This window comes from Stegostoma tigrinum, chromosome 33 (genome assembly GCF_030684315.1).
Source record: "Stegostoma tigrinum isolate sSteTig4 chromosome 33, sSteTig4.hap1, whole genome shotgun sequence".
NCBI lineage: Eukaryota > Metazoa > Chordata > Chondrichthyes > Orectolobiformes > Stegostomatidae > Stegostoma > Stegostoma tigrinum.
The window spans coordinates 1,954,029-1,981,252 of NC_081386.1; the positions used below are offsets into that span (position 1 = coordinate 1,954,029).

A 27,224-nucleotide genomic window follows, 5' to 3' on the forward strand; every position below is an offset into this window, starting at 1 on the left:
GGTTCCCCACAGTAAGCTAATGCAGAAAATACGGAGTCATGGGATGGAGGGTGATTTAGCGGTTTCGATCAGAAATTGGCTAGCTGGTGGTGGTAGTTGATGGGAAATGTCCATCCTGGAGTTTAGTTACAAGTGGTGTACCACAAGGATCTGTTTTGGGGCCACTGCTGCTTGTCATTTTTATAAATGACCTGGATGAGAGTGTAGAAGGATGGGTTAGTAAATTTGTGGATGACACTGAAGTCAGTGGAGCTGTGGATAGTGTTGAAAGATGTTGCAGGTTACAGAAGGACACAGATAAGCTGCAGAGATGGGCTGAGAGGTGGCAAATGGAGTTTAATGCGGAAAAGTGCGAGGAGATTCACTTTGGAAGGAGTAACAAGAATACAGAGTACTGGGCTAATGGTAAGATTCTTGGTAGCGTGGACGAGCAGAGAGATCTTGGTGTCCATGTGCATAGATCTCTGAAAGTTGCCACCCAGGGTGATAGGTTTGTTGAGGCGGCGTGCGGTGTGTTAGATTTTACTGGTAGAGGGATTGAGCTTCGGAGCCATGACGCCATGTTGCAGCTGTACAAAACTCTGGTATGGTCGCACTTGGAGTATTGCGTACAGTTCTGGTCGCCACATTATAGGAAGGATGAGGAAGCATTAGAAAGGGTGCAGAGGAGATTTACCAGGATGTTGCCTGGTATGGAGGGAAGGTCTTATGAGGAAAGACTGAGGGACTTGAGGCTGTTTTCGTTGGAGAGAAGAAGGTTAAGAGGAGACTTAATAGAGACATACAAGATGATCAGAGGATTAGATAGGGTGGACAGTGAGAGCCTTTTTCCTCAGATGGTGATGGCTAGCAGAAGGGGACATAGCTTTAAATTGAGGGGTGATAGATATAGGACAGATGTCAGAGGTAGGTTCTTTACTCAGATAAGTAAGGGTGTGGAATGCCCTGCCTGCAACAGTAGTATACTCGCCAAGTTTAAGCGCATTTAAATGGTCATTGTATAAACATATGGATGATAATGGAATTTTGTAGGTTGGATGGGCTTCAGATTGGTTTCGCAGGTTGGTGCAGCATCAAGGGCCAAAGGGCCTGTACTGCACTGTAATATTCTATGTCCTATGTCGGTCAGGACCTGGAAAGTTTTCATCCCACAGCTCCAGCAGTTTGCTCAGCGCAGGTTCCATTGTGATAATTTCAAGTTCCTATCTTCCTCAACCTTCTGATTGCAGGTCGTACCAGGTATTTTTAATATGCTCTCTCGTGAAGGAGGGAGCAAAATAGTTGCAGAGATAATAGGAACTGCCAGTGCTGGAGAATCTGAGACAATAAGGTGTAGAGCTGGATGAACACAGCAGGCCAAGCAGCATTAGAGGAGCAGGAAAGCTGATGTTTTGGGCCTAGACCCCTCTTCAGAAAAAGGGCCTGAAGGAGGGTCAAGGCCTGAAACATTAGCTTTCCTGCTCCTCTGATGCTGCTCAGCCTGCTGTGTTCATCCAGCTCTACTCCTTGTCTCAGAGGGAGCAAAATAGTTGTGTTCTATTGCCATTTCTTTATTACCCATTAATTCTTCATTCTCACTGTCTCGAAGGCTGGTCACTTTTTTCCCCCTTTTTACTATCTATAGAACCTCTTGTTATGTTTATACATTTCAAGTTAGCTTCCTCTCATACTGTCATTTATTTGCCCTGATTAACCTTTTAATCATGCTCTGTATTCTGACCAGTGATCCGGTCTGCCCTGAATCTTCCTGCAATTATATGCCTTACAAGATCACAAATCAGATGCAGAGTAGGCAATCAAGATTGTTCTGCCATTCAATGAGATCATGGCTTGTCTAGTTAGTCTCAATTCCACTTTCGTGCTTTTTCTCCTGAACTCTTGATCCCTTACCGATTAAGGCAAAACAAATCATTAGTTGGTAATAGTTGCTAGTTTGATATTAAGTAACTTTCAGATTAAAAGCTAAATTTGTTTTTTGTGTTTCCTGCCTGTCTTTGACAACTAAGAAAATAAAACAGAGATGCAGGGCCAGGCAGCTTATACCTGCAGAATATGGGGGCTGATGGATCCCATAACGGTTCATACAGTCTAACAGAGCTGATGAGTGGGCATCTGAGTGTCAAACGCTGCAATACACTTGGCGGGGGGTGTTGTGGGGGTTGTGGGAGTGTGCAGTGGACAGTCTATCTGGATGCTGCATTTCATGAGGCACTCACATTCCTTAGATTAACTGCTTCAATTTCAGCTGGCAGTCAGGGACAGCAGCATACAACTACCAGCAAGGCCTGTGGAGAGATGGAGTTCGTGCAACAGGAACATTTGAGCTTGTCTAACTGGTTTGATAGTCTTGCTCCTTGTGTAAATGAGAGCAGTGGCTGTAGGAAAGATGAGCAAACTAATCATAGCGGCATGATTCAAGAGGGGTAGAACAGAGAAATGTAATACCATAAGACATAAGAGTGGAAGTAAGGCCATTCGGCCCATCAAATCCACTCCGCCATTTAAATCATGGCTGATGGGCATTTCAACACCACTTCCCTGCACTCTCCCCGTAGCCCTTGATTCCTTCTGAGATCAAGAATATGTCGATCTCTGCCTTGAAGGCATCCAATGTCCCGGCCTCCACTGCACTCCGTGGCAATGAATTCCACAAGCCCACCACACACTGGCTGAAGAAATGTCGTCTCATTTCAGTTTTAAATTTACCCCCTCTAATTTTAAGGCTGTGCCCACGGGTCCTAGTCTCCCCGCCTAACGGAAACAACTTCCTAGTGTCCACCCCTTCTAAACCATACATTATCTTGTAAGTTTCTATTAGATCTCCCCTCAACCTTCTAAACTCTAATGAGTACAATCCCAGGATCCTTAGCCATTCATCATACGTTAAACCTACGATTCCAGGGATCATCCGTGTGAATCTCTGCTGGACATGTTCCAGGGCTAGTATCTCCTTCCTGAGGTGTGGCACCCAAAATTGGACACAGTATTCTAAATGGGGCCTAACTAGAGTTTTATAAAGCCTCAGAAGCACATCGCTGCTTTTATATTCCAACCCTCTCGAGATAAACGATAACATTACATTCGCTTTCTTAACCACAGACTCTACCTGCAAGTTAACCTTTAGAGAATCCTGGACCAACACTCCCAGATCCCTTTGTAATTCTGCTTTACGAATTTTCTCACCATTTAGAAAATAGCCCATGCCTGTATTATTTTTTCCAAAGTGCAAAAGCTCACATTTACTCACATTGAACTTCATCAGCCATTTCCTGGGCCACTATCCTAAACTGTCTAAATCTTTCCGCAGCTTCCCCTCCTCCTCAGTACTACCTGCCTGTCCACCTATCTTCGTATCATGTAGTTCTAATCCAGGATCATATAGTAGGGGAATGGACATTGTTCTCTGTGGCCATGATGCTTGCTGAGAGCACAGGTTCAGATTATCTCATCTGAGCTGCACAGGAACTTGGAGTAGGAGGGGAAGATCCAGTTGTCATGGCTGATCTGGGTGACAATGATACAGATAGAACAAGGGAAAAGATTCTGCCGAAGGACTACAAATAATGAGGGGCTAAACTATAAAGCAGGACCACAAAGGCAATAGTCTCCAGATAAAACCTCAGCCAAGTAGCTCAGGTTAACAAGATTAATGAGGCAAACGTGTGGCTCAAAAATTAGCGTGGGAGAAATGAGTTTGAATTCATGGGACTTTCCTGGTGCCCATGGGGAAGGAAGGAGCTTTTCTGAAAGGACAGGCTTCATCTGAGTCATGCTGGGACCAGAGTCCTCGTGGATCGCATAACTAGGATTGCGGATAGGGCTTTTAACTAAATAATGCATCGGGGTGGATTGAGTTGCATGGAAATTAGAAAATCAGAGATTAGGGAGAAGTTAGCATTGCAAATTAGTGACAGGATTGAATGTTTCCAGAAAACAAAAGGAAGGGACAGAATGTGTGAATGTCATATTGCACTACGAACTCAGATGTGTAGGGAAATTCAATAACAGAACAGACTTAAAAGCTGTATATTAATGCGCGAGGCATTCAGAATAAGGTCGATGAATTTATAACGCACATCAAGGTAAATGAAAATAATCTCATAGCTATTACACAAACATGATTACAAGGAATTAAAAAACTGGAAACTTAACATTCAAGAAAAAGACAGGACGATGGAAAAGACGGTGGAGTAGCCACTTCAACTAAGATATGAAATGACGACAGCCACGTGAGATGATCTAGGCTCTGATGATGTACGGTCTACATAAGTGGAGGTTTCAAAAAGCATCAAGGGACAGACGACATTGGTAGGTGTAGGGTACAGATGCTCAAACGGTGCCCACTCTTTAGGAATCAATAAATAGTAGTAGCATAAAGGAAGAATGAAGACATAATTATGGACCCTAATCTTCATGCTGAATAGGTTAATCTTATTCAAAAGGGTAGCTATGACAAGAATGCTTTTCCTGGATTGGGGAAAGGTTCCTCACAAAATGTCATTGAGTAGGCCATTTCAGACCTAGTAATGGGTAATGAGGCAGTTTAATAAATTATCTCAAAGTAAAATATTCCCTAGGAAGTAGTGATCATCACATGACAGAATTTAATATTCCGCTCTAGAGTGAGAAACTTGGATCAAAAACAACTTAAATAAAGGGAATTAAAATGACTTGAGGATAGAATCAGCTAAAGTGGCCTAGGTAGACAGATTAGAGATAATAGGAACTACAGATGTTGGAGAATCCAAGATAACAAGGTGTAGAGCTACATGGACACAGCAGGCCAAGCAGCATCTTAGGAGCAGGAAAGCTGACGTTTCGGGCCGAAACCCTTCATCAGAAATGGGGGAGGAGAAAGAGGGTTCTGAAATAAATAGGGAGAGAGGGGGAGGTGGATCGAAGATGGATAGAGGAAAAGATAGATGAAAAGGAGACAGACAAGTTAAAGAGGTGGGGATTGAGCCAGTAAAGGTGTGTATGTGGGGAGGTAGGGAGGAGGTAGGTCAGGGGGGCAGGGTTAGTAGGTAGGAAATGGAGGTGCAGCTTGAGGTAGGAGGAGGAGATAGGTGAGAGGAATGACAGGTTCAGGAGACCGGGATGAGCTGGGCTGGTTTTGGGATGCGGTAGAAGGACAGGAGATTTCTGAAGCTTGTGAAATCCACATTGATATCATTGGGCTGCAGGGTTCCCAAGTGGAATGTGAGTTGCTGTTCCTGCAACCTTCGGTGGCAACTCTACTCCTCTATCCATCTTCGATCCACCTCACCCCCCCTCCCTATTTATTTCAGAGCCCTCTTCCCCTCCCCCAATTCTGATGAGGGGTCTAGGTTCGAAAGGTCAGCTTTACTGCTCCTAAGATGCTGCTTGGCCTGCTGTGTCATCCAGCTCTATACCTTGTTATCTAGGTAAACAGATTAGCAGGAATGACAGTAAGCAAGCAGTGGCAGATATTAGAGGGGGTAATTCATGACTCTCAGCAAAACTACATACAGCATGGAGGCAAGGCTCTAAGGGGTAAACCAACCATGGTATTAAGGACAGTACGAAGCTGAAAGAAAAAAAGATATTAAACAAAAGGAGGCAAAAGTCAGTGACAGCCTGATTGATTGGAATAAACTCAGAACCAACAAAGGTAGACTAAAAAGATAATAAAGACAGAAAATAAATGAGGGCTAACTGGCAAAAAATGCAAGAACTGACAATCAGAGCTAATTTAAATATATAAAAAGAAAAATGGAAGTCAAAGGGATCATAGGCTACTTAAAATTTACAGAAACTTCAGGGGTGGCATGGTGGCTCAGTGGTTAGCACTGGTGCCTCACAGCGCCAGGGGCCGGGTTCAATTCCAGCCTTGGGCAACTACATGTGGAGTTTGCACATTCTCCACATGTCTGCATGGGTTTCCTCTGGGACCTCCAGTTTTCTCCCATGTTCCAAACATGTGAGAGGTGGATTGGCCATGCCCATAGTGCCCAGGATGTTTACATTGGGTGTGCTAGGCATTGGAAACGCAGGGTTAATGGAGGGGCGGTGTGGGCTTGTTGGTCTGGGATTCTATGAAAATTACTCTGGTCAGGTACAGTGAAGACATTTCGACTACCCCATTAACATGAAAGAATACAGGGAGAAATTGAGTAACATCACTTGAGAAATAGTATCAGATAAACTAATGGGGCTTATTAGAGAAACTAATGGGGCTAAAGATAGCTACGTCCCTTGGCCCTGATGGATTGTATCCTCGGATCATAAAAGGAGGTAGTTACAGAGATACAGGATACATTGGTTGTAATTTTCCAAAATTTGTTGGATTCTGGAGAAGCACCAGAGGATTGGAAAACTGTCGATGTAATACTCTGATACAACAAAGGGAGAGAGGCAAAAAGCAGGTAACATCCAGGCTGATTAGCCTAATGCCTGTTGTTGGAAAAGTATCAGAATCAATTAATATATTAATCATATTTGAAAAATCATAATCTACTCAAGCAGAGTCAGCATGACTTCATGAAAGGGAAATCGGATCTGACTAATTTATTAGAGTTTTTGAGGAAAGTCTCAAACAATGTTATTAGAGAGGAACAAAAGCAAACATTGCTGGAAAAGTTCAAGTCTGGCAGCATCTGTGGACAGAAATTTAAGTTAACATTTCATATCTGATGTCCCTTACTCACAAAATGTTGCTTTATATTAAGAATATAGAGTGGGGGGGGGGGTGGGTGGGAGTGGGAGTAAGGAGTAAGGAGTAAATGATAGAAGGGGATAGAGCCCAGAGAGAGAGAAAAACATTTGGACAGACAAAGGAGCGGATAACTTTCTGGCCAGGAGGTTGAATAGCTGTTGATGGAGACTGTTAGTGGTTAACAGTAGATAGTATGCAGTGTCGGGGGCATACAGGGCTAGGACAGGGGGAGTTCAGGCCCTAAAATTATTGAATAAAAACCGAAAGAACTGCGGATGCTGCAAATCAGGAACAAAAACAAAGTTGCTGGAAAAGCTCAGCAGGTCTGGCAGCATCTGTGAAGGAAAAAACAAGAGTTAATGTTTCAGGTCCGGTGACCCTTCTTCAGAACTGATGGATGCTGGGAAGACATCACTTTATATGCAGAAAAGAGAGGGGTGGGTGGGGTAGGGAATAACCGATAGGATAAAGCCCACAGAGAGAGAAAGACAGTTGGACAGACAAAAGGCATTGCTAATGATCAGGCTCTTGTCTGAAGAAATGGGCAAGGAGGCGAAGACAACAAAACATTTTGATGTCATGTCACGCCCATAATTCATTAAGGCGGAGACACAGAGGGGCAAAGCTGAGACCTTGGCAGAGTAAAAAACATTCAGCAGCGGACAGCAGAGGTTTAGGAGGGATGGCTCAGAGGAAGAAACACCCAATATGAGGTGGGGTTGGGGAGGGGTGGTGGATTAGTGGTATTAGAGGAAAACCAGTGGATGTGTTGGATTTGGGCTTTCAGAAGATGTTCAACAAAGATTAAGTCATGAGATAAGAGCCCACATTACTCGAGGTAGTGTATTGGTATAGATAGACAATTGGCTAATGGGCAGGAAAAGTAAATGGGCACAGCAGATCCTTTTCAGGCTGGCAACCTGTGACCAGTGAGGCTCCATGGGAAACAACGCTACGACCATAATTGTTTACAATAAAAATTAATGACACGCTTAAAGGAAGTCAGTGTATTACAGCCAAATTTGCAGATGACACAGAAGTAGATGGAAAGGCAGGGAGAGGGGTACAGTAGTTTACAGAGAGATATTGATAGGTTAAGAAAGTGGCCAAAAGTTGGCAGTTGGAGCATAATGTGGTAAAATATGCAGTAAACTTTGGAAGGCAGAACAAAAGAACACTATTATTTAAATGGAGAAAAACTGCAGAAATTTACAACACAAAAGGACTGGGGGGGGTGGTGGTGTAGTTGTGCACGAGACACAAAAGGTAGCACACTGATACAACAAGTAATCAGAAAGGCTAATGGAATACTGGTCCTTATTTAAAAGGGTTTGAAGTACAAGAAGAGGCAAATCTTGTATAAAGGTGCGGGTAAGCCCACATCTGAAGTACTGTGAGCAGTTTCAGTTTCCTTGTGTAACAAAATACATTATTTCATTGGAGACAGTTCAGAGAACATTCACTGGAATGATCCCTAGTACAAAGGGATTGTCTTATAAGCAAAGGCTAAATGGTTGGAACTCTTTTCATTGGAGTTTGGAAGAATGAGTGGTAATCCCATCAAACCATGTATAATTCTTAAGAGGCTTGACAGGGTAAATGCTGCCAGGATGTTTCCCCTCATGGCACAATCTGAGGGTATAGTCTAATAATAAAGGGGCACTAAATTAAGACTGAGAGAAGGAAGAATTTTCTCTCTCAGGATGTTGAGTCTCTTTGAACCTCCTTACCAGAGTGCTGTGAGGGCAGAGTTTGGATGTCTATTTAAGGCAGAGATTGATAGATTCTTGACTAGCATGGAAATCAAGGGTCATGGTTGGGGGAGGGGGGGTGTGGAGAAGGGCCAGGAGAGTGGAAAAGAGTGTCAGATCAGCCATGATCTAATTGAATGATGGAGCAGACTCAAGGGGCTGAACAGCCTGCTCCTATTTCTTATGATCTTACAGCTTTCTGCAGTCTTTGCCCATTTAGATCCTCTATTTTTCTTGTCACAGTGGTAATCTCACATCACATTTCACTTGCCAGTCTTTGCCCACGCATTTAAACTTGTCCATATCCATCTACAGACCTCTGTGTCATCCTCATTACTTGCCTTCCCACCCATTTTTATCACATCCACTGATTCCCTATCTATCCTGTATGTTACTTCCTCAAAGAATTCTGATATATTTAATCGGGCACAGTCGCCTGTTCATGGAGGCTCCATCTGGCTACAGCATAAGTTTCTAAATGCTCTGCTTTCACATCCTTTGTAATTATCTAAGCATTTCCCCAATCTCAGACATTAAGGAAACTGATATATAGTTACTTTTCTTGTCTCCTAGCATTTCTTTTTAAAAAAAAAGGTACCAGATTCTAGAATAGAGATAATGGGAACTGCAGATGCTGCAGAATCCGAGATAACAAAGTGTAGAGCTAGATGAACACAGCAAGCCAAGCAGTATCTGAGGAGCACAAAAGCTGATGTTTCAGGCCTAGACCCTTCATCAGAAATTTCTGATGAAGGGTCTAGGCCCGAAACGTCAGCTTTCCTTCTCTTAAGTTGCTGCTTCGCCTGCTGTATTTATCCAGCTCTATACTTTGTTATCATTAGATTCTGGAAACCTGCCAATATAATGATTTTTGGAAGATTACTAGCAGTGCATCCGCTATCTCGGTAGCTACTTCTGTTAATAAGTCTGAAAGAATTCCATCAGCTCCAGGAGACTTTAGCCCCCCTCAGTTTCCCTAGCAAATTTTTCTTCAGTGATAGTTATTGTATTCATTTCCTCTCCTGCTTTTGTTCCTTGACCGTTCAGTAATTTTGGAATGCTTTTTGTGTCTTATGTTGGGAAAATTGGTGCAAAGCATTTATTCCACTCCTCTGCCATTTCCTAGTTGTTCATCCTTTCCTAGCCTCATTCTCAAAATATCCATTGACAATTTTGGCCCCTCTTCCTTTTGGTATATTTACAGAAGCTCTTGCTTTCCCTCTTGATATTACTTGCAGGTTTACCCTCAAAGTTTATGTTTTTATGGGTTGTCATTTGTTAGTTTTTATAACTTCCAATTTCTAGATTACCACTAAACCACATAATATGTTTTTTCTACCAATTTGATATTGGCTTTAATTTCCTTAGTTAGCCATGGTTGGCATATCCCTTCCCTAGCATCTTTTTTTCCTCAATGGAATGTACCATAAGATACAGCAGCAGAATTAGGCTATTCAGCCTATCAAGTCTCCTCGACCATTCAAACATGGCTGATCTGTTTCTCAATCCCATTCTTGTGCATTTTCCCTGTAACTTTTACTCCCTTTACTAATAAATTAACTACATTAACTGTATTAACTACACTCAATTACTTGACCTCCATAGCTTTCTGCAGCAATGAGTTCCACAGATTAAACACCCTTTGGCTGAAGACCCTTTATAGACTAGAGATTGGACTCAAAGTGCATGGAGTGTTGAATTAGGCCATGACATCTTAGTAAAGACATGTAAGTATTATAGCAGAAATGATTTACGAGAATGGTTCTAAGGCTGACAGATGGCGGTTATATGGCTGGACTGGAGACGCTGGGGCTGTTCTCTTCTGAGAATCAGAGCTAGAAGGAAATTTGATGGAGGTATTCAAAACCATGCCCTATTTGCAGACAATGGAGAAACCGTAGAAGGGTTCAGAACTGAAGGATAGCAATTTAAAGAAATTTACAAAAGAACCAATGTGGACAGGAGGAAAAAAAAAACTTACTTTTAAGTACAGCAAGTGCTTAAGATCGGCGTTGCACAGCCTGAGAGCGTGGTGGAGGCAGATTCAACTGGGGCTTTGAAAAGGGAATTGAATAGTAATCTATTAAAAAAGACCATTTAAGGTTACTGGGAAAAGGCAAGTGCATAGCATTAGGTTAGTTACTCTTGCTGCATGGACAAACAGGCAATGGCATCTTCTGCGCTGAAATTATTCAAACTTCCATTCTTCAAACCAAACCCAAACAGCCCAAAGACTGTCTTGTGGTACTTTGAGATTCTGGTACCTAACAATTCTCTACATCAATTCACCAAGTCCAAAAATCCAGTTCTTAGGGAAACTTTTGACACAAACTTTAATACTGAGAACCACACACCTGAAACAGAATGCTCTTTTGAATATACTCACAGTAACTCAAGTAGGTCTAGCCTACAACACCAACATTTAAGAGACATCTTGACAGATACACGAAAAGGCAAGGAAGAGGGGGATTTGGACCATGGAGAGCCAAAAGGTTTTAGTTTAGAAAGGTATCATGCATCAAGTGCAGGCTTGGTGAGCTGAAGGGCCTGAAAAATACTGGCTGTCCATTTTCTACTTTCCAGCTCCTGGTCTGCAAGCGTTCCAGTCTGCAGCACTTCACATGCAGAACCTACTTCCTTTTAAATGCGTTAAGGGTTTCTTGCCTCAAACACTAAACTGGGTGGCGAATTCCAGGTACCAAATATCTTCTGTGGGAAGAAGTGCTTCCTCATGTCCCTTTCATTCTGCTACTAAATCACTTTACAGTGTGCCCCCTGTGGCTGACCTCTCTGGCATAGAAAACAGGTCTTCTCTATTCAAACCCCTCATTATTTTATGCACCTCACTTAAATCCCCTTCTCAGCCTCATTTGCTCTAAGGAAAATAACTCAAGCCTATCCGATTCTTCCCCATCGCTGAAAAGTTGAAGCCTAAGCAATATGCTTTTAAATTTTACATGTAATAGCTGTATTGTAATTATGCTCTTCCCTTAATGTAGTGACCAGAACTATACACTGAACTGGCTTTATTAGTGTCTTGTGCAATTCTAGCAACACATCCCTGCTTTTGTATTCAATACCTTGTTCGATGAAAGGAAGCATACATTTGCATTTTTTAACCACTTCATGTGCCACCTTCATGGACCTGTGGACATGCATTCCAAGGTATCTCATGTCCTCTACTACTCAATTCTTTTGAAGAAAGTTTTCATGCTGCTGACATAGAAACACGTCTGGACAGAGGCAGGCCCAAATTTTTGGTAGTATGCTGACACCCTAGAATATATTTCCTGCGAAAACATTTGGACTTTTCTGCCGTATCATCTCTAGCTCTGGTTATTCTTCCTTTTGTCTTGTATACTATTGCTTTGTTTGACCAATCCAAATGCATAACTTCACATTCTTCAGACAAAATTCCATTCGCTTCTTTTGCACCCACTCAGCCAAACTAATGTGAACATCCTGCAGTCAACGGCCATCTTTTCAGTACCATTGTCCAGGTGACTATGTTGTCTGCAAATTTCAAAATCATGCTACCCATGTCTAAGTTAGAATCATTCATATAACACAAACAAGCAAGGACCCCATACAGCCTTATAGAACACCATTGCAAACTACTTTCCCTTCACAAAACATTCATATTTCCCTTTGCTTCCTGTCAATGAGGCAATTTTGAATCCAACACGCCACACTCCCTGCGTCCCATGGATTTTAGCTTTTCTAACCAATCTGCCACGTAGCACCCGGTCAAACGCCTTACTAAAATTCACGTACAGCAACATTTACTGCACTGCCGTTAATCATCTTTGCTACTTCAAAAAAAATTCAAATCTAATAGGATATGACTTTTCATTAACAGTCCCTAAATAATTCATGTGTTTCCAAGTAACAGTTAACTCTATCTCAGCATTGATTCTAGCAATTTGCCCTCCATCCAGGTTAGACTGAGCAGTCCCCAATTCTGTGGCCTATTCCAATGCCCCTTATTAATGGCATTCAGGCCTCTAGCTCTTTGGTACCTTGCTTATACGTGAGGATTAGAAAATGATCCTGAACATCTGCTAACTTCTCCCTGGCTTCCTTTAATTGCTTCAAATGCAATTCATCTGCTCCTGGTGTTTTATCCACCCTCAAAGAGTTTGTAACGCTACATTCTTTGGCTTCAGCTGAAGAGAGGGAGGGAGTACTAATTTAACAGCTGCTATTTTAGTGCTCCATTGATTGATAATGGTGTATTGATTGAATCAAGATTTTCACTTTTTGGAAGAGGGTTAACTGAGAAACAACGGAAATAAATTAAAATCAGGGCCAGTATAATAATGTATAAATAAACAAGTTTTTTTCAAAAGAGGGACCAATTTAGGGGCTTAAGGAAGTGAATGACAGCAGAGCACACACCTGTGATATGTTCCTCCTGTGCTATGAAATCACACTGACCACAGGTGCAGAATGTGTCCAGCTGCAATTGCTGGCTAATTGCATTTTGAGAGGTGGGTAAATTCACTGTGGAACATCTGCAATGCTGAGCATGTCATTGATAGCACATTTAGTAAAGACTATGTAGAAAGAGAATGGGTGATCATCAGGCAGAACGGTGGAAAGCATATAGTTTAGGAGTCCCCTGTGGCCACACCTTTCTAACAGATATGCCATTTTGAATACCGTTGGGGGAAGATGCCTATGCAGGGGAAAGCAGAGGGAGGTCAACTTCATGGCACCATGGGTGGTTCTGCTGCACAAAGGAGGAAGAAGAATGACACAGCTATTGTAATAGGGGATGATGCAATGGAAAGAGGAACAGGCAAGCATCTCTGCAGCTGCAAAAGAGACTCCAGAATGGTAAGGTGCCTCTTTGATGCCAGTGACTGGCTGCATTGCATTCTGAAGAGGGGAGAGCACACAGACAGAGATCATAAGACATATTGAAGCAACAACATTGACAGAAAAATGGATGAAGTCCTCCAATTTAGGAAGCAGGTTAGAAAATAAACCCCAAAAAGGTAGTAATCCCAGGATTACTGCCACATGCCGATGAGCACAGAAATAGGACGTTAGTCCAAATGAATGCACGGCCTGAGAGACAGTGCAGGAGGGAGGGTGTTAGATTTCAGACATTGAGACTGCTTTTAGGGCAATGGGATTTGTTCAAGGCAGACACAAATGCACCTGAATTAGAACAGGATAGCATCCTTGTGCGGACGCTTGCTAGTGCTGTTGGGTAGGGTGTAAATGAACTTAGTGGTGGGGTGGGGTATCCAGACAGAAGTAACAGCGGGGGAGATGAATGGTCAAAATTAGAAGTGTCAACAAGTAAGTCAAAATGGCGCTGAAATTATACGCCAGTTAAGGCGCTGGGGAGTTTGGCAAAGTTGAACATACGCATTTAAATGTAAAGTGGTTACAAACAAAGCACATAAGTTGAGGGCACATATTAAAACTTGGAGGTATGATATCATTGCTGTCACTGAGACATGGTTGAGAAAGGGGTAGGGTGGTCAGCTCAGTATTGCAGGGTATAAGATTTTCAGATGTGATAGCAGGGATGCGAGAGAGATAAGGGCATTGCGTTATTGATAAAGGAACCCATCACTGCAGTAATGAGGGAGAATGTTTTCGAAGGCTCATCAAATGAGGCCATCTGGGCAGAGTTTAGAGATAAAATGAAAGATGATGATTTTTTGGGTTTACACTACGGGCCTCCTAGAGGGAGATAGAGGACAGATATGTAGGCAAATCACAGATAGGTGTGAAAGGAATAAGGCTAAGAAAATAGGGGATTTCAACTTTCCTAACATTAATTGGGATCACCTTTGTTTAAAAGGATTGGACAGGATTGCTTGTTTTAAAAGTGCACCTAAGAGACCTTTCTGTGTCAGAATATAAATAATCCTACTAGAGATGGGGCAGTGCTCAACCCAATCATAGGGAAAGTAATTGGTCAAGTGGGTGAGTGGGCAAACATTCTGGGGACAGAGACTAGAACTTAAGTTTCAAAGTCATGATGGAAAATAATAAGGATAGAGCATAAGTATCTCAATTGGGGTGAGACCATTTTCCACATCACTAGATGGGATCTAACAAATATAGACTTGGAGTAGCTACTTACAGTTAAGTCTATTTGGAAAGCGGTAATCTTTTATAAGTAGCAGTGAGTCCAGGGAAACTGTGTTCCTTTAAGAGTGAAGGGTAAGGGCAGCAAGTTCAGGGATCCTTGGATATCAAGGTATAGAGAGTTTGATACAGAAAAAGCAGCAAGCATATGTTAGATACAGAGCATTAAAAACAAAGGAGGCCATTCAGAAGTACACTGTGTATGAGTGTTTGAAAAATAAATTATGAGGGCAAAGAGGAGCCACGAATTATCTTTGGCAGATAGGACTGAGGAAAATCCCAAGTAATTTCAAAAGTACTTTAAGACTAAGAGGGTTACCATGGGAAGAAAGGGGCCAATTAAGAGACCAAAGGGGCAATCTATGCATGGAATGAGAAAACATGTATGAGGTCTTGCACGAATATTTGTTCTCTGTATTCACAAAGAAGAAAAACATTTCATTGGCGATTTCATTTGGAATGGCGAGATTCCAGAGCATGTTCAAATTAATAAGGAGGTGCCATTAGATATTTTTGTGAGCACAGAACTGCATAAATCCAGGGCTCGATGAGATGTATCCCAGGCTGCTATGGGAGGCAAATGTTGGGGCCCTGGTGAAGATAGTTAATGCTTTGCTAGCCAGAGGTAAAGTGCCAGATGACTGGAAAATAGCTAATGTGGTTCTTTTTTCTAGAAGGGCATTAGGAATAGGTCAGGTAATTACAGACCAGTAAGACTGACACCAGTGGTGGGGAAATTATTGGAAAATATTGAGGGACCAGGATTAATCAAAACTTAGTAAAGCTTGGAGTAATCAGGGATAGTCAGCACAGCTGTCTTTTACAGGGAAATCCTGTCTGATTGATTTGATAGAGTCTTTTGAAGAAAGTGATTAAATAGATGGTTGAGCAAAGTGCAGTTGATGTGGGTTATATGGATTTCAGTAAGACTTTTGACAAGGTGCCATATGGAAGGTTGGCCCAAAATTGGCTTGCAAATTGGAGGCCAAAGGCAACAGTGGAGGGCTGCTTTTGCGATTGTAAGCCTGTGACCAGCAACTTAGCACATGGATTGGTGCAGGGAGCCTTGAAGTTGTTGGATGCATGGAAGACATGTGAATGTAGAAACATAAACAGCAAATGTGCAAATGACAACAATTTGTTGATAGTGAAAATGATGATCTCAAGATGGTCTGATATTGATCAGCTGCTAAATTAGGCAGAGTGATGGCAGATGAAATTTAATCCTGACAAGTGTGAGAGGATGCATTTTGTTAGGTTTTATAAGGAAGGGATATACACAATGAACATACTGAGGAACAGAGGGACAAGTCCATAGGCCTCTCAAGGTATCAGAGCAAGTAGACAAGGTAGTGAAGGAGGCATACAAGACGCTTGCTTTTATTAACTGGAGCCTAAAATAAAAGGAGCAAGGAAGTCTCGTTACAACTTTATAAAACATTAGTTCAGACACAGATGGAATACTGGGTATAAGCCTAGTTGTCACACTATCAGAAGATGTGATTGCACCAAAGATGGTGCAGAGGTGATTCATCAGGGCGTCGTCTATGATAAGAAGTCTCAGCTATGAGGACAGACGAGAAACGATGGGTTTGTTTTCCCTGGAGCACAGGAGGCTGGGGAGAGGGGTGTGGATATGGTAAAAATTATGAGAAGCATAGACTGGGCAGATCATGAGTATCTGTTCCCTATGGTAAGTGTGCTTAAAACCAGAGGGCACAAAATTAAGGTGAGAAGTAAATGGTTTGGACAGGTTCTGAGGAAACACATTTTCAACCAGAGGATGTTGGAAATGTGAATCGTGCTGCCTCAGGGGGCTGGTGAAGACAGGTACTCTCAATATTTGAAAAGCATCTGAATAAGCTCCTAAAAAGCCAGGGTATAATAGGCTATGGAGCAAGTACAGTAAAATACATTTAGTATAACTTGGCATTGGTTGGTTGACATGGACAGGGTAGGCTGAGGGCCTGTTTCTGCTGTATGACTTTTGACACAACTTTATTAGTTGAGGCTTAGAGTTTAAGAGCGTGGAGGTTATGGTGGAACTGCATAAAACATTGGTCAAACCACAGCCAGAGTATTGCATGCAGCTCTGGAATCCATAAAGTAGGAGGCATGCCATTGTGCACTGAGTAGATGTGCCAAGATGCTGCCCAGGCTGGGGAGATTTATTCATGAAGCCAGATTGGATAGATTGGAGTTGTTTTCCTTGGAACTGAGGAGACTGGACTGGGGTTGGGGAGGGGTTGCGTTCAATTGAAGGGCACAGACTTGGCAAACAAGAAGAAACGTTTCCTCTTGGTGGAGGGGCATACATAAGGTAAGGGGCAGAAGGTTTAGAGGGGATGCAAGCAATTCTTTCCCCCCCCAACTCAAAGGGCAGTGAGGACCTGGAGCTCAACCTGTATAGGTGGTCTAGACAGAAATCCTCAGAACATTTGAATTTTTAGATGAACACTTGGAAAGCCAAAGTATACAAGGCTACATGCTGAGTGCTGGAAAATGAGATAGAATAGTTAGGCTACAAAACATCAAACAAATGCAGAGGCTGGAAATCAGGCACAAAAACAGAATTAATATATCTGGTCCAGTGAGCCTTCTTCAGAATTGGACCCAATTGGAAGCAAGCCATTCAGCTGACACCGACCCTCCAAAGTGCCTCCGACCTAGGCCCTAACGTACCCTACCCTACCCTACCCTATCCTATCCTATACCTGGAGCACTATATTTCCCATGGCTAATCCACCCAGACTGCACATCCCTGGACACTGAGCAATTTAGCATAGCCAGTCCAACTAACCTGCACATGTTCAGATTGTGGGAGAAAACCCTCCAGATGTGAGGAACATGTGCAAATGCCACACAGACAGAAGGTCACCTGAAGTTGGAATTGAGCCGGAGTCCCTAGCGTTAAGATGGAGCAGTGCTAACCAGTGAGCCACCTTTCCAACCTGGGCACGTTTTTGACAATTGATACAGGACAGCATGAGGAAGAATGTTTAAAAGCAGCACAATTATGACAGTGAAGTTGACACACTGAGACATTAGTTATTTTCCATGAAATAGTGGTTAAGCATTCAAGGGAGAAGAAACTTGCATGGCTACAGGGATAGGATGGGTGGACTAAACTAACTGGACTGATTACTCTACAGAGAGCTGGCATAGACTTGATAAATCTAGGCTGAGTGGCCTCCTTCTGTGCTTTTACAACTTGGGCTCTTAAACAAGGGCAGTCGATGGCCTAGTGGTATTATTGCTAGACTATTAATCCGGAAACTCAGCTGATGTTCTGGGGACCTGGGTTTGAAGCCCACCAGGGCAAATGGTGGAAATTGAATTCAACAATAAAAAAAAAGGAGTCTGGAATCAAGAATCTAGCAATCAGCATGAAACCATCGATTGTCAGAAAAACCCATCTGGTTCACTAACGTCCTTCAGGGAAAGAAATCTGCTGCCCTCACCTGGTCTGGCCTGCATGTGACTCCAGGCCCACAGCACCGTGGTTGACTCTCAACTGCCCTCAAATGGCCTAGCAAGCCACTCAGTTGTGCCAATCACTACAAAGTCTCAAAGAAACAAAACTGGACGTATCGACCTAGGCACCAGAAAAGACAACGGAAGAAACAGCCCTGTCAAGCCTGCAAAGTCTTCCTCACTAAAATCTGGGGGTCTCACAGACTAATTAAGCAACAACCTGACTAGTCAGACTCTTAGAATCATACCTTACAGACAATGTGCCATACACCACCATCACCTTCCCTGGATCTTTCCTGTCCAATAACCAGGACAGACCCAGCAGAGAATGGCAGTGTAGTGGTATACAGTCGAGAGGGAGTTGCTCTGGGAGTCCTCAACAGTGACGCCAGGCACCACGAAGTCTCATGGCTTCAGGTTAAACATGGCCAAAGTAACATCGTCTGAATACCATCCTCCCACAGCTGATGAATCAGTACCTCCCAATGTTAAGCAACACTTGGAGGAAGCACTAAGGATGGCAAGGGCACAAAATGGATTCTGGGTGGGGATTTCCACGTCCACCACCAACAGCAACTCGGCAGCAGTACTAATGATCAAGCTGATAGTGTCCTAGAGGACATAGGTGCAAGATTGGGTCTGCAGCAGGTGGTGAGCAAACCAACAGGACGGAAAAACATATTTGGTCTCATTCTTACTAATCTGCCAGCTGCAGCTGCATCTGTCCATGACAGTATCAGTAAGAATGACCATTGCACAGTCTTTATGGAAATGAAGTCTCCCCTTGAGAATAACCTCCATTCTGTTGTGTGGCACTATCACCGTGCTCAAAAGGGGCAGACTTCGAACAGATCTAGCAACTCAAGACTGGGATCCATGAGGTGCTGTGGGCCAACAGCAGATTTGTACTCGAGCACAATCTGCTACCTCAAGGCCTGGCATAGCCCCCACTCAACCATCATCAAGCCAGGGAATCAACCCTGGTTCAATGGAGAGTGCAGGAGGGCATGACAAGAGCAGCAACATGCATTCCTGAGGATGAGGCATCAACCTGGTGAAGCCAAATAGGACAATCAACAGAATACATCTAAGCTCTGCAGTCCTGCCACATCTAGTCATGAATGGTGGTGGACAATTAAACAACTCACTGGAAGAGGCAGCTCCACAAATATCCCTATCATCAATGATGGAAGAGCCCACCACATCATTGCAAAAGAAAAGGCTGAAACATCTGCAGCAAGCTTCAGCCAGAAGCACCGAGTAGATGATCCTTCTCGGCCTCCTCCAGTGGTCCCCAGCATAACAGATACAGTCTTTAGCCAATTTGACTTGATCCACGTGATATAAAGAAACAGCTGGAGTCACCGGATACTGCGAAGGCTATAGGCCCTTAAACTACATTCCGGCAATGATACTAAAGCCTTGTGCTCTGGAACTTACCGCTCCCAGAGCCAAGCTGTTCCAGTACTGTTACAACACTGGTACCTACCCGACAACATAGAAAATTGTCCAAGTATGTCCTGTAGACAAAAGCATGACATAATTGCCAACCCAGCAATTACCGGCTCAACAGTCTCCTCTCAACCATCGGTAAAGTAATGGAAGCTGTCATTAACAGTGCTATCAAGCAGCACCTGCTCAGTGACGCCCAGCTTGGGTTCCACCAGGGCCACGCAGCAACTGACCTCATTACAATCTTGATTCAAACATGGGCAAAAAAGTTGAATTCCAGAGGTGAGGCAAGTGACAGCCCCTGACATCAAGGCTGCATTCGACCAAGTGTGGCATTAAGGAGCCCTAGCAAAAGTGGAATCAATGGGTATCTGGGGACAAACTCTCTGGTGAATGGAGTCATCCCTGACATGTAGAAAGATGGTCATGGTAGAATGGAGGTCAATCATCTCAGCTCCACAACATCTCTGGAGTTCCTCAGGGTAATGTCTGAGACCCAACCATCTTCAACTGCTTCATCAGTGACCTTCCCTCCATCCTAAGGTCAGAAGTGAGGATGTTTGCCGACAATTGCACAATGTTCAGCACCACTCGTGATGCCTCAGATACTGAATCAGTCCAAGTTCAAATGCAACAAGATCTGGACAATATCTAGGCTTGGGTGGACAAGTGGCAAGTGACATTTGTGCCAAACAAATGCCAGGCTATGACCATCGCCAATAAGAGGCAATCTAACCATCATCCTTTGACATTCAAATGGCGCTGCCAACACTGAATCCCCCACTATCAACATCCTAGATATTAGCATTGACCAGAAACTCAACTAGACTAGACTTACCACATAGACAGTGTGGCTACAACTGCAGGCCAAATGCCAGGAATACTGTGGTGAGTAACTCACCTCCTGGCTTCTCAAAGCCTGTCCACCATCTACAAGGCACAAATCAGGAGGGTGATGGAATACTCCCCACATGCCTAGAAGAGTGAAGCCCCAATAACACTCAAGAGGCTGGACACCATCCAGGACAAAGCAGCCGACTTGATTGGCACTACGTCCACAAGCATTCACTCCTTCCATTACCGACACTCAGTAGCAGCAGTGTGTACCATCTACAAGATTCACTGCAGAAATTCAAAGATCCTCAGACAGCACCTTCCAAACTTATGATCACTTCCATCTAGCAGGACAAGAGCATATGGGAACACCACCTCCCAGTTCCCCCACCATCCTGACTTAGAAATATATCAGGGCGGCAGCGGTTCAAGAAGGCAGCTCACCACGACCCTTTCAAGGGCATCTAGGTGCAGGCAAGAAATGCTGGCCAGCCAGCCACACCCACATCCCCCAAGTGAACTGAAAAAAACTCAAGCTCCAGAGATACAGAATCATTGCATTGTGCCGCACTGTCATCTTGACATAAGAATGCAATGTGGGTGTCTACAATGTGGGAACGTTGCTTTGAACAGAACTGTCCCATCAAATCAAACCAAACTGAAGTTGTGAAACAAACAGAAACAAACAATAGAAGACAGATGACCAGCATTTACAATACAGAAAGGCCAGGCTAACATGTCAGATGTAAACCCTGCTCAATTCTTTCCACAGGCCTGTGCATTTCCAGCATCTGCAGTTAGTTGCAGACTCCTGACATTTTGCAGCTGGTCCTTCAGATTCATGAAGCTAGAGTAATCACTGGCTTAAGCACTCAAGTAGGCGAACGCTAGGAATTTTTTCTTTAAAAAAGAAAACTTAACTATCAAGTGTACAAGCAAAGGAACAGTGCTGGAAGAAATAATGAAATATGATGGGCAGGGGCAAGAAAGAAGAGGTGGGAGGGAAAGAAGAGGTGGGAGGGAAAGAAGAGGTGGGAGGGAAAGAAGAGGTGGGAGGGAAAGAAGAGGTGGGAGGGAAAGAAGAGGTGGGAGGGAAAGAAGAGGTGGGAGGGAAAGAAGAGGTGGGAGGGAAAGAAGAGGTGGGAGGGAAAGAAGAGGTGGGAGGGAAAGAAGAGGTGGGAGGGAAAGAAGAGGTGGGAGGGAAAGAAGAGGTGGGAGGGAAAGAAGAGGTGGGAGGGAAAGAAGAGGTGGGAGGGAAAGAAGAGGTGGGAGGGAAAGAAGAGGTGGGAGGGAAAGAAGAGGTGGGAGGGAAAGAAGAGGTGGGAGGGAAAGAAGAGGTGGGAGGGAAAGAAGAGGTGGGAGGGAAAGAAGAGGTGGGAGGGAAAGAAGAGGTGGGAGGGAAAGAAGAGGTGGGAGGGAAAGAAGAGGTGGGAGGGAAAGAAGAGGTGGGAGGGAAAGAAGAGGTGGGAGGGAAAGAAGAGGTGGGAGGGAAAGAAGAGGTGGGAGGGAAAGAAGAGGTGGGAGGGAAAGAAGAGGTGGGAGGGAAAGAAGAGGTGGGAGGGAAAGAAGAGGTGGGAGGGAAAGAAGAGGTGGGAGGGAAAGAAGAGGTGGGAGGGAAAGAAGAGGTGGGAGGGAAAGAAGAGGTGGGAGGGAAAGAAGAGGTGGGAGGGAAAGAAGAGGTGGGAGGGAAAGAAGAGGTGGGAGGGAAAGAAGAGGTGGGAGGGAAAGAAGAGGTGGGAGGGAAAGAAGAGGTGGGAGGGAAAGAAGAGGTGGGAGGGAAAGAAGAGGTGGGAGGGAAAGAAGAGGTGGGAGGGAAAGAAGAGGTGGGAGGGAAAGAAGAGGTGGGAGGGAAAGAAGAGGTGGGAGGGAAAGAAGAGGTGGGAGGGAAAGAAGAGGTGGGAGGGAAAGAAGAGGTGGGAGGGAAAGAAGAGGTGGGAGGGAAAGAAGAGGTGGGAGGGAAAGAAGAGGTGGGAGGGAAAGAAGAGGTGGGAGGGAAAGAAGAGGTGGGAGGGAAAGAAGAGGTGGGAGGGAAAGAAGAGGTGGGAGGGAAAGAAGAGGTGGGAGGGAAAGAAGAGGTGGGAGGGAAAGAAGAGGTGGGAGGGAAAGAAGAGGTGGGAGGGAAAGAAGAGGTGGGAGGGAAAGAAGAGGTGGGAGGGAAAGAAGAGGTGGGAGGGAAAGAAGAGGTGGGAGGGAAAGAAGAGGTGGGAGGGAAAGAAGAGGTGGGAGGGAAAGAAGAGGTGGGAGGGAAAGAAGAGGTGGGAGGGAAAGAAGAGGTGGGAGGGAAAGAAGAGGTGGGAGGGAAAGAAGAGGTGGGAGGGAAAGAAGAGGTGGGAGGGAAAGAAGAGGTGGGAGGGAAAGAAGAGGTGGGAGGGAAAGAAGAGGTGGGAGGGAAAGAAGAGGTGGGAGGGAAAGAAGAGGTGGGAGGGAAAGAAGAGGTGGGAGGGAAAGAAGAGGTGGGAGGGAAAGAAGAGGTGGGAGGGAAAGAAGAGGTGGGAGGGAAAGAAGAGGTGGGAGGGAAAGAAGAGGTGGGAGGGAAAGAAGAGGTGGGAGGGAAAGAAGAGGTGGGAGGGAAAGAAGAGGTGGGAGGGAAAGAAGAGGTGGGAGGGAAAGAAGAGGTGGGAGGGAAAGAAGAGGTGGGAGGGAAAGAAGAGGTGGGAGGGAAAGAAGAGGTGGGAGGGAAAGAAGAGGTGGGAGGGAAAGAAGAGGTGGGAGGGAAAGAAGAGGTGGGAGGGAAAGAAGAGGTGGGAGGGAAAGAAGAGGTGGGAGGGAAAGAAGAGGTGGGAGGGAAAGAAGAGGTGGGAGGGAAAGAAGAGGTGGGAGGGAAAGAAGAGGTGGGAGGGAAAGAAGAGGTGGGAGGGAAAGAAGAGGTGGGAGGGAAAGAAGAGGTGGGAGGGAAAGAAGAGGTGGGAGGGAAAGAAGAGGTGGGAGGGAAAGAAGAGGTGGGAGGGAAAGAAGAGGTGGGAGGGAAAGAAGAGGTGGGAGGGAAAGAAGAGGTGGGAGGGAAAGAAGAGGTGGGAGGGAAAGAAGAGGTGGGAGGGAAAGAAGAGGTGGGAGGGAAAGAAGAGGTGGGAGGGAAAGAAGAGGTGGGAGGGAAAGAAGAGGTGGGAGGGAAAGAAGAGGTGGGAGGGAAAGAAGAGGTGGGAGGGAAAGAAGAGGTGGGAGGGAAAGAAGAGGTGGGAGGGAAAGAAGAGGTGGGAGGGAAAGAAGAGGTGGGAGGGAAAGAAGAGGTGGGAGGGAAAGAAGAGGTGGGAGGGAAAGAAGAGGTGGGAGGGAAAGAAGAGGTGGGAGGGAAAGAAGAGGTGGGAGGGAAAGAAGAGGTGGGAGGGAAAGAAGAGGTGGGAGGGAAAGAAGAGGTGGGAGGGAAAGAAGAGGTGGGAGGGAAAGAAGAGGTGGGAGGGAAAGAAGAGGTGGGAGGGAAAGAAGAGGTGGGAGGGAAAGAAGAGGTGGGAGGGAAAGAAGAGGTGGGAGGGAAAGAAGAGGTGGGAGGGAAAGAAGAGGTGGGAGGGAAAGAAGAGGTGGGAGGGAAAGAAGAGGTGGGAGGGAAAGAAGAGGTGGGAGGGAAAGAAGAGGTGGGAGGGAAAGAAGAGGTGGGAGGGAAAGAAGAGGTGGGAGGGAAAGAAGAGGTGGGAGGGAAAGAAGAGGTGGGAGGGAAAGAAGAGGTGGGAGGGAAAGAAGAGGTGGGAGGGAAAGAAGAGGTGGGAGGGAAAGAAGAGGTGGGAGGGAAAGAAGAGGTGGGAGGGAAAGAAGAGGTGGGAGGGAAAGAAGAGGTGGGAGGGAAAGAAGAGGTGGGAGGGAAAGAAGAGGTGGGAGGGAAAGAAGAGGTGGGAGGGAAAGAAGAGGTGGGAGGGAAAGAAGAGGTGGGAGGGAAAGAAGAGGTGGGAGGGAAAGAAGAGGTGGGAGGGAAAGAAGAGGTGGGAGGGAAAGAAGAGGTGGGAGGGAAAGAAGAGGTGGGAGGGAAAGAAGAGGTGGGAGGGAAAGAAGAGGTGGGAGGGAAAGAAGAGGTGGGAGGGAAAGAAGAGGTGGGAGGGAAAGAAGAGGTGGGAGGGAAAGAAGAGGTGGGAGGGAAAGAAGAGGTGGGAGGGAAAGAAGAGGTGGGAGGGAAAGAAGAGGTGGGAGGGAAAGAAGAGGTGGGAGGGAAAGAAGAGGTGGGAGGGAAAGAAGAGGTGGGAGGGAAAGAAGAGGTGGGAGGGAAAGAAGAGGTGGGAGGGAAAGAAGAGGTGGGAGGGAAAGAAGAGGTGGGAGGGAAAGAAGAGGTGGGAGGGAAAGAAGAGGTGGGAGGGAAAGAAGAGGTGGGAGGGAAAGAAGAGGTGGGAGGGAAAGAAGAGGTGGGAGGGAAAGAAGAGGTGGGAGGGAAAGAAAGAATGAGTGGGGGAGTGGGGGAGTGGGGGAGTGGGGGAGTGGGGGAGTGGGGGAGTGGGGGAGTGGGGGAGTGGGGGAGTGGGGGAGTGGGGGAGTGGGGGAGTGGGGGAGTGGTGGGGGAGACAAGGAACAGCAGGGCAGGTGGATGAAAAGAAATGTGGAACATTAAAAATGAACAGCATAGGCCCATTCAGCTCCTCGTGCCTGACTGTTATTTAATGTGCCGATCTCACTGTCATCTCAAATTCACATCTCCACCTAACTCTCAATAATTTTTCAGCCCCTTGCCTACCAATTACCCTGACCTTAAGATTTTCAAACTCTGCTTCCAGTACCTTTTCAGAAAAAATGTTCCGAATACTCATGATCCTCAGTGAAAATAAACTGTTTCTTCTTTATTATGTTCAAACAGTGACACCTAGTTTTTCCCAAGCTGAAATATTCATTTCACATTTAGCCTGTCAAAACCCATGATTCAGGTTTCAATCATGTCACTTTTCGCTCTTTTAAATTTAACAGACTCAAGCATAGCTTGTATAGCCTTCCTTCCCTGGACAAACCATCCATTCCAGCTATTATAAAACAAAGAACTGCAGATGCTGGAGATTGGAAACAAAATCAGAAATTGCAAAGAAATTCAGCAGGTCTGGCAGCATCTGTAAACATTAATTTTGCTTTCTTTGCACACATGCTGCCAGATCTGTTAAGCTTCTTCAGCACCTTCTGCATTCATTCCAGGTGTTTTAAGACCATAAGACATAGGAGTGGAAGTAAGGCCATTCAGCCCACCAAGTCCACTCCGCCATTTAAATCATGGCTGACTGGCATTTCAACTCCACTTCCCTACACTCCCCCGTAGCCCTCGATTCCTTGTCAGAAAATTACTATAAAGTATATATTGATCACACTCAGAATTTGAATACCATTACAAACCGATTACATAATTTCTGAAATGGTTCCTGTCAGTAAGAGAGTGAGACACAGATGTCAACCCGGTGAATCAAATCAAGCAAGGTAGTCGGAATTAGAAAGGACATCCGGGTCATTATGGCCAAGACGGATCAAATGGCCCCCTTCTGCTCATATCTATATGATCATATGGTTCTACGTCTTCTGAACTGCTTCTGATGCTTTTATATCCAACCTTAATCCAAAATCCAACCTCTGTACTGTAGCAGTTCACCAGACGTGGCCACACTCTTGCCCTGTGTAACTGAAGCCTATCAACTTTTTTGTTCAATATCCCCTGCAATAAATGATATCATGCACTATTTAGCATTCCAAAGTACTTACTATACCCAGATATAGCCTTTTCAGATTTATGAACCAGAACACCCAGATCCCTCTGCATGCTCTCACCACTTACAAACTATGCTTCATTTTTATTCCTGCCAAAACAGTTTCTCACACTAAATTCTATTTAACAGATCTTTGCCCAATTACTGAACCTATCACCATCCTTTCATCACCTTGGTAGGTCCACTTCACAATTTACTTTTCAACCTATCTTGGAGTCATCAGCAAAGTTGGTAGTAATAGCTTCCACACTATCAGCCAAATCATTTACCTAAATTGTAAAGTTAGGGTCCCAGCATTGATCCCTGTGGCACACCACTCATTACAGCCTACCAACCTGAAAAAGACCCGTTTATGCTGAATGTATTCCTGCTAGCTTGCCAACATTATAGCCTTATCAATGTGCAGTTATTTTCCAACACCCCTTTGTGTGGTAATGTATCAATTGTCTTCTAGAAGGAAGGAAAGCGAGATACAAAGTAAGAGGAAAAGAGGGATACACAAGGGGAGCGAACAGGGATGGGTGAAGGGCTACTTGGAGACTGGGTACAGTGTTTGGAGTTGTCACCCGCCTTAGTAGGCGGTCGGGTTTTAGGGGAGCCCGGGAGGCGCGCCCCAGGTGTTAGGGATGCTTTGAGAGCTGCCCGGTCTTCACCCCCCCAAGAGCCCCGGCCAGTACACACTTACATTCCTGCGGCTGTCCCTCGGCCTCCCTTCTCCCCCTCAGTGCTCGGTCAGTACATCCTGCTCAGGTTGGACCCGGACTAACCGCGCACCATGCCAGCCAAGCAACCGTCTCTCCGCGGGGCCGCGTGTTCCTCCTGCCCAAGGCGTCCTACCTGCTGCAAGTGTGCGAGTGGGGGCTGAGCAGGCCCCAGCTGCCAGGTGCGAGCCGTACGCAATTTCCTGGGGAACTTGTTGCTGCGGAGCCATCTCAGGCCGAGAGAGCCGGGCAGCGCCACGACCACAGGACGCATGCGCAGTGCCCGGCAGCGTCCCCGCAACAGGGACGCACGCTCTGTTCCTGGTTGAGCACGGTGCCAGAGACGCATGCGCAGAATCCTGCACACGCACAACCCCCACGCTGGAGACGTATGCGCAGTGCCCAACAGCTCCCCGCAGCAGGGACGTTTGCGCAGTTTTCGGCAGCCAAAATTCCGCGCCTTTTGACAATTTCGAAGTCTCAGCAAAAGGCCGCTGGCGAGCGACATGGAGTTTGGAATGTTCGAGAAAAATCTTGTTGAATTTGAAGTGCTGGGAAGAAAGGCCTA

At 45.3% G+C, this 27,224-nt stretch overlaps 1 protein-coding gene across 3 annotated transcripts in view; it reads right to left on the reverse strand.

Annotated features, from left to right (window-relative positions):
* Positions 1-26,915, reverse strand: part of asb7 (ankyrin repeat and SOCS box containing 7) — a 71,304-nt gene extending 44,389 nt beyond the window's left edge. For 2 of the 3 annotated variants that reach the window (XM_048563082.1, XM_048563079.2), the window contains exon 1: positions 26,793-26,915. The gene's annotated coding sequence lies outside the window, so the exon portion shown is untranslated. The other variant, XM_048563081.2, reaches the window with a different exon arrangement.
* Between the last annotated feature and the right edge of the window lie 309 nt (positions 26,916-27,224).